Source organism: Fukomys damarensis, unplaced genomic scaffold (assembly GCF_012274545.1).
Source record: "Fukomys damarensis isolate Sample0158 unplaced genomic scaffold, DMR_v1.0_HiC HiC_scaffold_28, whole genome shotgun sequence".
NCBI lineage: Eukaryota > Metazoa > Chordata > Mammalia > Rodentia > Bathyergidae > Fukomys > Fukomys damarensis.
In genome coordinates, this window is record NW_022900940.1 from 11,440,160 (window position 1) to 11,453,408 (window position 13,249).

Genomic DNA, 13,249 nt, shown 5'->3' on the forward strand with positions numbered 1-13,249 from the left:
AAAAAAAAAAAAAAAAAAAAAAAAAAGTAAATTATCTAATGAGTAGGAGGAAAGGGGGAGTGTCTTAGTTCTTTTTCTTGTTGCTGAGACATGATACTCAAAACTCACAAGTTAAAGGGGGAAAGTTTAATTTTAGCTCACAGTTTTGAGAGGCATCAGTCCATAATCAGCTGGCTCCAAGGCAGGATGGCATCAGAAAGCAATGGCAGAAGAGAAACAGTCCATGAGAGGGCAGGCAGGAGGCAGTGAGCAGCAGAGATGAGCCTCCCTTTCTCTTTTACCTTCAGGTTAAAGGCCTATTGGTTGGTGCCACCCACACCCAAGGTGGACATTCCCATTATCCACACCCAGAACTATGTTTAACCAAACAGTGGACTAATGTAGTACCACACAGTCTTAATCCATGTTTACACACCCTAGATCCAGCCATCCCTGAAAAGTCCTACCTGTGAGCCCATGAAGCTTTGAGGGAACATCTGTATATAAGCCATGGCAGAGACTGGTTTTCTAGAGTTAGGCAGGTAATCAAGTACTATCTAATAGACTCTATTGTGCTTTTACTTTTGCTTTAGGATTTTAAATGTTATTGTCTGTCTATATGTTTTGTGATCAAATCTCCTCCTCATCTTTTTCTTTTTTTTTTTTTTTCCCATGAGAAGGCATCCCTTAACTCTTCTAAATTACAGTTTAAAAAGTCAAAAATCACAACAGGGTTATTTTTGTTTCTTGGTTCAGAGTTTGAATATCAAATAACTCTATGACACTGTCTAAAGTGATCTTTCCCCATGACTGTCTTTCTCACAAAAGGTTTCTACTATAACCTCCTGATTACAATCTGTAATCTCTCAGTCTACCTGTTGCCTGTAACCCTTGTAAAGACTCCAGTTCCTCACTGTGAACAATACCTTGTCTTAGATAAGCAGGCTGTTAGGTAAATAGAAGCCAAAGTGACAAGAGAAGCTAGAATAATGGCAGCCTTTGAGTTTTCACATTTCAGAGCTAAATGTGCAAAATAAACTCAGATACAATGATGAATATGCTTTCCCTTTAGAAAAAATATTGTCTGGGAAAGGAGTGGGGAGGGAGAGCTTCTAAAGGACTTATTTCTTCCTTTATCGGTGATTGGATACGTTTTTTTTTTTTTTTTTTTTTTTTTTTTTTTTTTAGTGGGGAATTGAACTCAGAACCTTGTGCTTGAGAGTCAGGCGGTAACACTACTGAGCTAAATCCCCAGATAAATTGATTATTGAGTTTTGAAACAGAATGATTGTTGGCCAGTGCAGGCCCACTTAGTGTACCCTGAAAAGAGAAGTTTATGACTGCTCCTTTACTGCATTTATTGTTTTTAATATTTCTGTTTAGTTGTCCTATTGACAGACAGTAGAAATAATAAGACCTGTCTGTAGAATACCTCACAGTGGAAAATACAAGCCTCCTTGGGGAAATGCTGCAACTTGAAAGTAGCATCCTGATGCCCTTTCTATTTTCATTTGCCCTATGATCTGCAGTCTTGACTGAGACAAGAAGTAGTCTTGAAAAAGAGTCAATTGGTGCCAGAAACTGTGGCTTTTCTACAACAGTAGCCCAGAAATGAATATACTGTGCTGCAAGCAACATGTGTTCAATAAAAGGTTGTTAAAAGGAATACATGATCTTCTTGGTGTTTTTACGGATTTTTTTTTCCTTTAAGTGGTTAGAAGAAGTTTAAATATTGCCAGATAGCAGTGGGTTTGTAAGTTTGTTTGCTCTTTGCCAGCCAACTGGTGAAGCTAGAAAACATTTCCGTATAAATGCTCCACTAAATTGAGATTTCTAAAGGACTATAATGGTCAAAGCATGGCACTTATAGATAAACAAATGCATTACATCTGTGGAGTATTCATATTTATTACTTTGAGTGTCATTGCCATTGCATACTAAAAATTAAGCATCCCAAATGTGACCTTCATTTTACCAGGTGGCCTCAATGCCTCTAAAATGAATGAGGAATCTGAAAATATAAATTAAAATGATATCAGAAACATCTTCCTCTTAACCTTGGCATTGATGTAAAATACTGTATTTTATATTTGCTTTGAAGGTTAAGTAGGACATCTTGTCTTTAATAGTAATGTATCAACAAGAATTCATGTTGCTCTAGTTAGCAGGTAGGTAATTTCATTAATTGATTTAATATTAAATTTGTTATTTAGGAATTGTCTTTTAGCTGAAATTATATTTGTAATCAGAAAGGTATATTCTGTCCTGTTCAGCCAGCTGTAGAGACCTATGATATAAATATGGAAAACCATAAAACCTCTGCTCAGTGGTTTCCAAAATAATCTTGATGATTTTTCTAACTACTTTGCAATGGCAAGAGACACTAAATCTCAGGAAATTGTTGCCCTGTCCACAGAATGTATATTGGTACTTTCTGTCTACTGCTTCACTTTTTCTTTCATAAGCCATGCTGCCACTGTTATTTGAAAAAATAAATAATAACTAAATTGCCTAAATTATTTTATTATTTCAAAAATACCTCTGTTTCAAGCTAAGAGACAACCTACAAAGTGGGAAAAATTTGTTATCAGTTGTTCCTCAAACAGAGGACTACTATCTAGAATATATAAAAAACTTAAAAAAAAAGCCCCCAACATAAGATCCAGTTCAAAAATGGGCATCCAAAATGAATAGATATTTCTCAGACAAAGAAGTAAAAGCAGCAAATAAACATATGAAAAATGCTTAACATTCGAGAGATGTGGATGAAAACAACACTGAGATTCCACCTCACCCCAGAAACACTGACTGCTATCAAGAAATCAACCAATAGCAAATGATGGCAGGGCTGTAGGGAGAAAGGAACTCTTCTCCATTGTTGGTGGGAGTGTAGACTGGTGCAACCACTGTAGAAATCAATATGGAGATAGTTCAAACAACTAGGATTAGAAGTCCCATTTGACCCAGCTATTCCTCTGCTGGATGTCTTTCCCAAAGAATTAAAAGAATCATACCACAGAGATATATGCACACCCATGTTTATAACAGCATAATTTGTAATGGCACAAGCTTGGAAACAGCCCATTTTTCCATCAAATGGAGACTGGGTAAAGATGTGTTTATATTGTGTAAATATAGTGTGTGTGTGTGTGTGTGTGTGTGTGTGTGTGTATATATATATATATATATATATATGTATATAACTACTACTCAACCATAAAATGAGAAACTAGAGACATTTATAGCTAAATGGATGCACATTGAAGATATTATCTTAAGTGAAAAAAATAGGACATACATGTATTAATACTGAATAGTTTCACTGGTTTGAGAAATCTAAAGTGTAAATAAGGATCAAAAATGTATAATTGGTAATGTGAAATAGGAAGAAAAGTCTAATAATAGGGGAAGTGGGAGGGGTAGGGGAAAAGAAAGAAGGGAAAGAAAAAATATAAGAAAAGAACAAAATGGGAACAAAATCTTTTTAAATAGGTAGGGGTGGAGGGTTTGAAGGGAGGTTGGGGGTGGGGAAAATATAGAAACCAAATTACATCCTGTAAAGGTACAAGTTCCCAATGATGAATGTAACTGTATTGTATACCTAAAATGTACCAGTAAAGTTAATGAAAAACGTACCTCTGTTTCTATTACAGTTGGTCTTTACAAAGCTCCGTGAAGAATAATATATCATCATCATAATCTTTCCTATTTTATAGATACAGAATGCAGACATTGGAGATAGGAAATAACCTCAAGTCCATAGTACTAAAGATCATATCTAGGAATTAAAATTAAGACTTTAGGCTTCAAGTTCTAATGCCTACTCACCATACCACATTGCCATTTTTATCTAAAATGGACTCCATTCTGAAGCCAAGGAAATTTATATTTACTAGCGTGGTGTCTAACATCTGTCATAATTTGTGAAGATTTAGAAGGTACACCTTCAAATTCTAGTTCCCAAAACTTGTCTGTGATGAAGTTTCTACCAGTGTACAGAAAATTTATTATATTTTTAATAAGGAAGCATTTAGCTAATTGAAGGGATAGTTTTTCTCCTGCCATTACCCTCTTATTTCTATTTTTAAGGTTGAAAGTTGTGTCTTTTATAAATGATGTTGACAGAAAGTGGCCATCGTAGTAGTGGTAGTTTTTACTGTCAGTACTGAAAAACACCCTTGTTGGTTTTACATACTCTCCCTTCCCTTTCTCCTAAAATTCTATTTCTTCACTAACTCTCAAGTCTACAAACTAGTTTTTTACTAAACAAATACAGTTGAATGGGTAGAAAGTAAAAGAGTTTCTTGTGTGCAGTTTAAGCCCTTGCAAATCCCTAGCAGAGTCAAGGGCCACAACATTTTGAGCTCAAGTAGCAGTGAGGCAAACAAACAGGAATCAAGACCAGCCTCTGTGGTGTTCCCTGGAGGACATCTCTGGGCCTCTGCATCGATGTTAGGTCTTCTTATCCCAGTTAGGTTAATTATATCCTGTTACTGAAGGACAAAAGAGTGCCTTCTCTTCCCAGTGCTGTAGCTTTGCAGCCATTTTGTGTAAAGCATTGCTGCCTGATATCTACACATATCCTCCCACCCTTAATCTGGTCCTTTCCCTCCCTCTCAGAAGATAAAGTATGATAGGGGTTATCATTTGGGCTCTACCAAAGAAAAGGGATCTTAAAAGCTGAAGATGTATATGCATCATTGCTCTGACCCATGAGGATTAAGGAAAATAAACAACAGAAACTATCCACAGTTAGAAATTATCACTGGATTAGGACCTGCAAAAACAAATCAATCAATCAATCAATATGTCAGGTGTCCAAGAACTGCTATTTTAAAAGCTGAATAGTGATAACAGTGAAAAGAGTTTAAAAGCCACCTTCCTGGATGATAAAATGTTCAGAGGAAATCTGTTACCATTTATTTGAGGCATACCTCAGCAATGATGAAACCACACATGGCAGATAACTTCCTGAAGCATGGGCATTGCATCCTCAGGTTGGGAAATTCTACTACCCCTTCATCAGTAGTGTATAGATCCCCTGATGGTCTGGAGTGGAAAGAGCATAGAGGAGCACAGACTTCTCCACATCGACGTGATTCTGCGGGCAGCACTTACAGCCAAACACATATAATTAAGATCACTTTCCAAATTCCCTTACATTGTGGTTATATACCTCCTCATTGGAGATCATCTTGCCATTTTTCTCCAGGAATTATAACATACAAGTAATGGTTTTTTAGTTGAGCATCTGATGATGATGTCAACTTGAGTTTAGAGCCATAGTGTGTGAAACGTAGATATCTTAAAATATTAGACAACGTGGTGGTAAGATTTTCAGGGAGGAGCTGGTGATAATTGACATGAAGAAAAAAAATGCATTTGTCTCCATCTTAAATGCAGTAAGGGAATCTGACCACAGAAGCTACATAGTAGACAGAATTGCCCATACCATTTACATGGCTGCCTCTTCTCTAGCTCAAACACCACCCCACTTTGTGGCCTCTGGAAAGTCATTTTGCCTCTCTGAATGTGAATTTTATCATCATCTGATGATCAACTAAAAAAACAGTTTCACCTTCTGCATAATGAAAATTATGTCAATAACATGGCTGTTGTAAAGATCATCTGAGACAAAACATGCTGATGTATTTTCTTCCAATTATAAAAGTAAGACAAAAGATACAAAAAAGACCTAAGGAAGAACGATCTAAAAAGAGTAAAACTTAATGAGGGGGCTTTCGTGCATGAAAGAAATGGAAAAGGGATGCATGAAGTGTTTACTTGAAGATGTTAATATGGTAAATGAAAAGGCAGCAATGTGCACAGTATGTTAGGAAGGCAACACATAACCCATTCTAGGGTATACAGTAAGCTCCTCAAGAAAGGTGATGACTGAGCCAAGTCTTGACAGATGGTTGATAGTTAAAAAGGCCAAGAGAACTGCCAAAGTGTTATGCAACAAGAACAGCAAAGCCTGAATTTTCATGGATATGTGGGAGACACAGAAACATTCCAGACTTCAAGGTTGTCAGATGTTAAGTGGGGCATGGGAGGCTATGAGGCTGAAGGGAAATGGGGAAGGTCCAGTCGTGGAGGGCCTTGTTGGCCTTGTTTGACTTGCGAATGAGCACTCCTTAATCTTTTGGCTGCTGCTGATTTCACAGGGTTAAAAGCAAGGGAGTGATATGAATAGGTTCCCATTTTAGAAATTGAATTACTGTGGCCTTGTTTGCGAAATGCATTTAAGATGCTGAGATACCAGAGTCTGAAAAACAGGAGTGAGGTGGGCTAGAAGAAATACATGCTAGGTAAAAGGAGACAAGAAAATCAAGATTTTAAAATTGCACTTTCAAGAAAAACTGCAACTTCATGACACAAAAGCTACACAAGCCTTTTTCCCTTCTAGGAAACTCACTCGAAAAGATTTTTTTTCCCTAAAGGTCCTTTTACAGTAAGCCTATAAATTCTGGCTCTTAACCTGTCCATTCCACCTGTAAATTGCATGTCTTCCATCCTCAGTAAGCAGCACTACTGGTGGGCTGCAGTTCTCACTTTTAAACACATGTAAATGGCTTTCATGATAACCTGACAGACAGCAGGAATACACCTCCTGGATCATCCATCCTAATGACATCTTCTTAAACTCCAGCTCTTAATGTGGCTCATGTCTCTGAGCACCCACACCCTACACTGGAGTGCATCCTAAAATCTATGTTTAATAAACCCTTCTCTTGCCTCTTACTGACACATCCTGAAAATCCTTTTTCTGTTACAGGAATCAGTCAGCCTAAAAGGGTGGGTTAAATTCCTTATTTCAGCCTCAGGACTTTCAGACCCAACCCAGTGAGTGAGGGCTTTATAATACTCCAGGCAAGAAATGATGATACTGTGTCCTAAGACACAGGCAGGGGAACTAAAGGATGTGTATTTGGAAAAAAAATTATGCAGTAAAATCATCAGAGCTCCCTCCACGTGGTTAGCATAAGGATTGGGAGAGGGAGAGTGAAAAATGTGGAATGATCCCAAGTTTAACATGTCTAACATGGTGGATAATGTGTATCACTGGCTGATAATAGAAGCTGGTTAGGGTTAGAGATGAAGAGAAGACAATTTTTTTAAAGATATACCAGGCTTTATGATTTGTCTTCTAAGCCTAGATTCTTATGTATATGAAACATGTCATTATTAATAATTTTGTCAAAACCATACACCACAATCATCTCAGGAAAACTAGGAAATAAAATCACCTTATCAATACATATAGACATGTATATGCTGACCAAATAATTGAATGCATGATAATATATAATGAGATTAAAGATTTACAATAAGTACATATAAGCATACATGTTACAGTAAAATCATGAGAATGTAAAGGATTACCAAAAACATAGGGAAGAGAAGTAACTCAAAATCACCCAGGTGAGTAATACTATTTAAAGGGTAAAGTGGAAAAAAACTCTCAAAAGATGCTAAGAAGAGCTGACACAGTGGTACATGCCTATAATCTCAGCTCTGTGAGACACCAAGGTAGAAAGACCAAAAGTTTGAGCCCAACCTGGGCAATATAGCAAGACCCAGTTTTAAAATAAAAACTTAAAAAAAAAAAAAAAGACTGGGGACCTAGCTCAACTGTACAGCACTCTTGGATTCAATCAGCAGTACTGAATCCAAAAAAATGAAACTAAAAGGAGATAGGAAGAGAAGGTAAGTAAAAGGAGAGGGTCAAGAGTAGACACTCTGGTGAAGTGGTCAGAAATGTCCAACAACAGAAGGAACAGTTATAGTAAAAATTGAAAATAGCCCACTTGATCTTGAAACATGGATTTTGCTTTATGTAGTGTGATCTTATGGAAGAGTTGAGCCCAGTGTCCAGATGCAATGGATCTCAGAATGAAAGGGATATAAAAATGTAGAGAAAGAAAAGGCATACCTAACCAAGGAAAGAAAATAACAGAATATTGCTAAAGGGGTGGTAGAATTAAAGGAAGGTTTGCTTTATACTTTTATGGTTGATGCAAATTTTCATATTTTGTATGCCAAAATTGAAAGGTACAATTTTTAGGCAGTGGTAGTACTGTTCAAGTTTAAAGTTTGTGCCATTTTTCTTCAGTGACAATATTAATTTCCTGAGGTTTTGTTTTGCACTTTGTGCTTGTAAGTAGATGAAGAAGGGAGTCCCACAGTCTTATTGGGTACTTCCCACAACACACTGGGTGCAGAATTCTTTGAGAAAACCTGGCAATTGGAGGCAGGCCTCAGAAAGCTTGTACATGAAGAGGACTGGGACTGGCCACTGGTTAGTGGGTATCCGACCCTGAATTGCTGCAGTGAGACTGTACCACTGATTTCCTTATACAGCGTATGGACAAGAAATGTGTCCTCTTTTCTGAGCAGTCTATAGCCATTTAAAGGCTTGCAGTTACCAAAAGTTTGGTATTAGGGCATAATGAAGCTTTTGCCTCAACTCAGTAGGCTTTTGATGGATATAAATGTTAGTCAAGAAATATATATCTCTTCCATCCTTCAGTCTCCATTTTATCAGCTAAGTTTATTGCTTTCTGATCAGTTTACCTTTCCCAGGAATTCCCTGTCTTTCACATAATGCTTATGTTTTTGTGTCTCCCTTGTCTCTTCCACCTTTGAAGTAACCACTTACAGGACTTCCTCACTCTTGTACATATCACAGTGAAGGAGGGACCTATTATGCAAACATCTGACTAGAAAGTAATTGTTGCTTTTCCTTGCATTAGTTCTTGTGAACATATAGGAAACAACTGATAGTTTATATATTTTTAGTTTTAGGAAGGCTTCCAAGATACTGAGTTGTTTCCTTCTGTATATCCTTGTGGAATAGAAGTGAGCAAAATAGAACATTCCTCAGACAAATATCTCTTACTTCTGTTGCCATCTGTAAAGACTGCAAGAACACTGACTGAGGAGTTTTGAAAGAAATGTGTGACCATATTCCATGAGACATCATTTGGCTTCAGGATATTTATTTAACACTGTTTTCTTATTTTCATTAACCATCTAATATGTACGTTGGGACAACTTACAAACTAGCCTTTTGTTTTTACAAGATTCCCAGGATCAATTCTCGTTCAACTGTAGACAGAATAGTTTTGGAAGCATGTCCAGCTATCTCAGCTTTATGTGTGTTGCGGGGAGGTTGGCTGGTTGTGCTTGTAAAGTTCACCCAGAAGCCTGCTGGTGCCCTTTATTCTCATATGCTCTGTGGGACAGTAATGACTTTCCAGCAGGCATAACTGATGGTTTGCTTTTGCGTCTTAAAGGCATTAATCTTCTATGATATAATCCATATGCTTTGTACAGGGATTGTAACAATTAAACCTTTCACATGACTCCTTTAGGGCAGTGTGTTGGTTTCTTTCAGAATGCAAATACTGTATAGTGTTTTTATTTCCACCAGTTCATTCTTATGAATCTGATTTCAAGCCTCATTTCTTCACATTTCATTTACCTTCCCCCTGTCCTCCTCAAGGTCTTCTCCAATGAAAACTCTTCCACATGTATAGTTCTAAAGGCAGCACCCCATCTCTGGCCACACTCTAGAAAGTAATTTCCCACCACTTAAGCTCTACAATATTTTAAGAATTTCCAACGGAGCAAAACAAAAGGCTAGTTTGAATTATCTCAATTTTTTTCTTACTTATTGTGCTATTATCTTTCTCTTTCACTTTAACATAAGTGTGAATCTTGTCTTTTCAAGGTGACACTGTAATAACAATACCTGACAATGGATATGACTCATTCAGGCAATCAGTGGATATTTTTATTTATTTTCAGGTAGAAATGTTTACTCCTTCCTTTGTGCCTTGCCTTTTATACACATTGATATCATAGCATATTTCTTGTATAAATCTGCTTCCTTTGTAGAGTTTTTAGATTATAAACTTCCTGAGGGAAGTATTTACTGTCTTTGAGTCTCTAGCACCCAGCACAAAACTGACTAGTCAGACAGTGCTCAATAAAGATTTGATGACTTATTTACAAGTTTCCACTGCATTAAATTTTATTTAATAAGTTTTTCCTGAACACATAGAGTACAAAGTCCTCAGTTATATATCTTTATTAGCTGAAAATAGATATAACTGCTTGTTTGATCTTTTAGATATATTATATGTGTGTGTAATGTATTGGAAATTTTTAATTGCTATAAGTGAGATACTGCATAAATTTTAAAAGTACCCTGTGCTTTCAATAAAGTCAAATTTGTTTTACGTGATATCTAAATAGAAATTGAGTATTATTTATGGTAATACTTCTGACACAAGGGCGAATAAAAGACTGCCCTCTACATCTATCTCAGGTTAAGTGTGCTTTTCTCCCCTAAATGTAGTAAAAAGAGATTGATGATGTTGAGGATCACAGTTTTCACTGAAAACATCCTTGTCTAATCGCTCTGAGATTGTGTGTGACGGCTCTGCTGAAGAGCACATCTGCTCATCTATCTTTGAATAAAGGTTCCCTTGAGCGGATGTGCCCCACATGACCCATGATCAGGCCAGGTGCCCCTCACTCTTTCTGGCAGGAGCACAATGCAGGAATACCAAATGAAGATTTCCTTGCTCACTCTAAACAAAATCGCCTGGAGAGCAGCTGGGACTGTAGTCTTTGCTTTTTCCTAATGAGGATTTCTGCCATTAAGCATGTGGAAAGAAAAGGCAAGAGTCTTAGTATATTAGAAAACAAATCTTAGGTATGTCCTTCTACCCATAGACAATTGCTTTCCAACCTGACCAACGTGCTTAACCACATAATTTTATCTTTTTCTCTATAGTACGTGTGTGAATGTGTGTATATAGTGCTCTGGATTGAATCCAAGACCTTCGCACCAAACTTCATCTCTAACCCCTTCTTTATATTTTACTTTGAGATAGGGTCTTGCTAAGTGCCCAGACGTGGGTCAGACTTGTGACCTTCCTGCTTTGTCCTCCCAGAGCGCTGGGATTATAAGCATGCACTACCACGTAAGGCTGGAAATTTTTAAAAGACATTTTTCACCCAGTGACTTAACCTATTACTATGCCTTTGTATTTTAATGCAATAATTTTGTTTCCTGAAAAATACTACCTATTTTTTTAGTTTTAAGAGATAATTATCCAGAAATATTTCGTCCATTTCATCTATATTCTATGTATGTATGTATATACAAGATAAAACCATTATATAATTTTTAAATTTAAAAATTAACATATAAAATAGTATTCCTCTATGTCAAACAAATTAAATTCTGTTCCCAAAATAAAAGCCACCATCTTTTGAGGCACATTTGCACCTGATAATCACCTAAGCTTGAAAACACAAACTATTCAAGTTTCATTACTATTTTCCTCCATTTATTGCATATAGAACTCTGAAATGCTTATTTCTCTCATTCATAACTATTATAAAAAAATTTAATTTACTCTAACCATGACTACATTTAATAAGTGCTGTTTCAGACAGGAAGTGGAATTCTTATAATGATGAACTCATTTCTCCAAGTTATTAAAGATATCTGCTTTTTTTTGTACAGATTCTTTTCAGCTTACCATATTGCATGGAATAGCCAATATAATGGGTTCAGTATAATGGGAGAAAGAGGAGGAGAAAATAACACACAATAATAGCTGACTTTTAATGAGAATTCTTTAGGGCTTTGATCAAGCAGATCCAAAATAATTTATGTTATGATAGTAGCAAAAACAAATTACTCACAACATTATATTGTCAAGGACTGTCGCAATATTCCCAGAGCTGCAATACTGCCTGTTATAGATGTGTTACAATCAACTTTATAACTTTTCCTATTAGTTGCTAAGAAACAAATTATAATTGTCGTTCTGATCCTTTCCTTTGTTAGCCTTTTAATGCCCCATACTACCATTTATTTTCTTAAGATGATTAAATGATCAGCAAAGTAATTATATGAGTATGACTGAAAGCATTTTTAGAAGAGAAGCCATGTTTGTATTATTTTCATTTGGGTGGTTGGGATTAAGGTCATAGTTTCATTGAAATCACCATGTTGAAATGATGTGAAAATCTGACAAACATATAATATCTTTCTTTACAGTCAGTTGGCTATTAATTAGGAATCACTATTACTATTTTTAAACACTATGCTGCATTAAAGTGATGTTTAAGTGTAGAGACTGGTGTAAAACTGATCAGAGTTCATATAGAGTTCTGTCTCTTATAAGGTATGACAAACTTCGGTTTAAATTATTTGATTTCCTCAAGGCCTCAGTATTGTCTTCTGAAAAAGGCAATAACAATATGTTCTTTGTCATGTTATGTGGACAGTGAACAAAAAAATGTGTTTGAGGTGTCTAAAGGTTACACGATAAGTAGTGGTGGTTATTTGTGATCTGTGAACTCTTAGGTACCTGTACCAATTCCATAAAGTGAATTTAATCATTATATACTGCAAACATGTAGTAACAAAAGTAAAAAAGTGTAAATATTAAAGAAAAAATACGATAGCCAATAAATCAGTAATTTATTGGAGAAAACAGAGGTTATTTTTAAAAGCCTTCAAAAAGATAAATGGCTCATAGAGAAGATTAGAGCATATCACTTCAAGTTAGTGTACCAGTAACACTGCATAAGCCATACAAAATTAGTTATATAAAAAACTATGTTAATTGGTTTACTTATTTGAAAGATCACCTGACCAACATTATTTTTTCTCAGTGTATGTGTACAGTACATAATGTTTACATGCCTGGGGGACTTGGTGCGTGTACACTACACATCTTAATTCCCTTGTTTTACCAAACCCTTCCTCCTTTCCCCTTCCACTCCTCTCTTGGTCCCCTTCCTTTTTTACATGTTATAACAGTATGATTCATAATAGCTAAATCTGGGAAGATATGGCCTGTATATCCATTAATAGATGAATACATAAAGGAAATTTGGTATTAACACACAATGCAATACTACTCTACCATAAAGAAAGATAAATTTAAACTGTGCGTGGTGGCACATGCCGGTAAATCCCAGCACTCTGGAGGCTGAGGCAGGAGGATCAGTGTGAGTTTGAGACCACCCTGGGTTACATAGTGAGTTCCAGGTCAGTCTCAAGTTACATAGTGAGACCCCGTCTCAAAAAAACAACAACAAAAAAGATAAACTTTACTTACTTGTAGGAAAATGCATGTACCTTGAGACCAAATGTTAAGCGCAGTTAGACACATAAGCTTAAATATTCCATAGGTTCTCTTATATGACAAGCCCAGAGTAAAAATAAGAATAAAAT

The 13,249-nt window shown here is 36.2% G+C and overlaps 1 protein-coding gene across 4 annotated transcripts in view; it reads left to right on the top strand.

Moving 5' to 3' along the window:
* LOC104866129 (contactin-4) overlaps positions 1-13,249 on the top strand; it is a 536,780-nt gene that overhangs the window by 243,476 nt on the left and 280,055 nt on the right. The gene's annotated exons all lie outside the window — the stretch shown is intronic.